The 1,463-nt window shown below is 40.7% G+C and overlaps 1 pseudogene; it reads left to right on the plus strand.

The window, feature by feature from the left end:
• Window positions 1–1,295: 1,295 nt before the first annotated feature.
• The window catches only part of LOC123886312, an 11,543-nt pseudogene continuing 11,375 nt past the window's right edge, over window positions 1,296–1,463 (plus strand).

The raw sequence follows: 1,463 nt of genomic DNA on the forward strand, positions 1-1,463 counted from the left end.
AATATTGCCACCAAATGAACCACCAGATTCTTCCTCTTCCTTAACCAACTCATCAAGCATGCTAATTGCTTCTCGGAGGGTCACAACTCGTTGATTAGGACAAGCTCTAGAGAAGTGTCCAAAGCCTTGACACTTAAAACACCTAACCTTTGACAGGTTAGTCTCCTTGGCCGTGGCAATGAGTTGTTTAGGAGTAGGATCACTTTGTTTTGGTTGATTCACCATTGGTTTAGTGCTAGGGGCTGGATTTGCACTACCCGACACACCTCCCTTGGACCAACCACTTGAACTCCCAGCATTATATCTACTGTTGTTTTGATTTTCAATCTTCAAGCATAAGGTGCACAAAGTGTTGAAATCCGTGTAATTACATAGCTCCACAGCAAAGGCTATGTTCTTATTCAGCCCACGAAGGAAACGGCTCATTCTTTGCTCTTCATTTCCTCCACTTCACCCATTAGGCATAGGTTCTCAAACTCATCAATGTACTCAGTGACACTCATTTTGCCTTGCACCAAATCTTAAATCTTCTTATACAAATTCAGTCGGTGGTTTGATAGTACATATCTTTTGCGCAACTTCCTCTTCAAGGACTCCCAAGAGCGGATTTTCTCCTTCCCATCTCGTGTTCTAGCCTTCAATCCCTCATACCACAACGATGCACTTTTGCCAAGTTTCAGAATAGCATATTTGCAACGCTTCTCATCATCAAGATCCTTGAAGTCAAACATTCTATCAATCTTGCGCTCCCATTCTAAATAAACCTCCGGGTCTGCACTACCATTGAATTCAGGTAGTTCGGTGATTTTGAACTCATCCACGTTTGGACGTGGTTCACCCCTTCTAGGCCTCCATCGTTCATCTCTCAAATCGACGTTCCTTAAGGCTTCACGCAATCTGTCCATGAAATCATCGCTGTCGAAATCCATTGTTGTCACGTAACAAGGAATCAGAGCCGTGCTCTGATACCACTAATGATACGAATTAGAGTGCTTTAATTCGTAAGGATAGCGGAAGCAAACAACCAATAACGAAGGTACTAGGTACCACCCTTATTAGTCGAATTCTATTAAGTGTTTTGGGTATTTGTTTCTTTTGTTTTAGTGAAAACAGCAAGGGATAGGCAATGTTAAACTACACCAATAGCCTAACAAAGAGATTAGCACTCAACACCAATTGAGCTAATCGGACTATTTTCAAGGCGACACTTGCAAATAATCAGGTGAAAATGTAGACACAAATTCTAATTTGACTGAAATTGTTCTTGTTTCTTCAATAATTCAAAATGATCATACATGGCTTATATGGCCGAAATGCATAGCCCTATCAATATCTCTACGTGCGATTCGTTGAAACAGAAAAATCTATTCGACGCTATTGCTATGCTCCTCTCTTTATCGTACTATATAGAAATATAGTACCACCCGCAGTGTACAAAATAAACTTTGTAGCTGAATACAAAC

This window comes from Trifolium pratense, linkage group LG5 (assembly GCF_020283565.1).
Source record: "Trifolium pratense cultivar HEN17-A07 linkage group LG5, ARS_RC_1.1, whole genome shotgun sequence".
Taxonomy (NCBI): domain Eukaryota; kingdom Viridiplantae; phylum Streptophyta; class Magnoliopsida; order Fabales; family Fabaceae; genus Trifolium; species Trifolium pratense.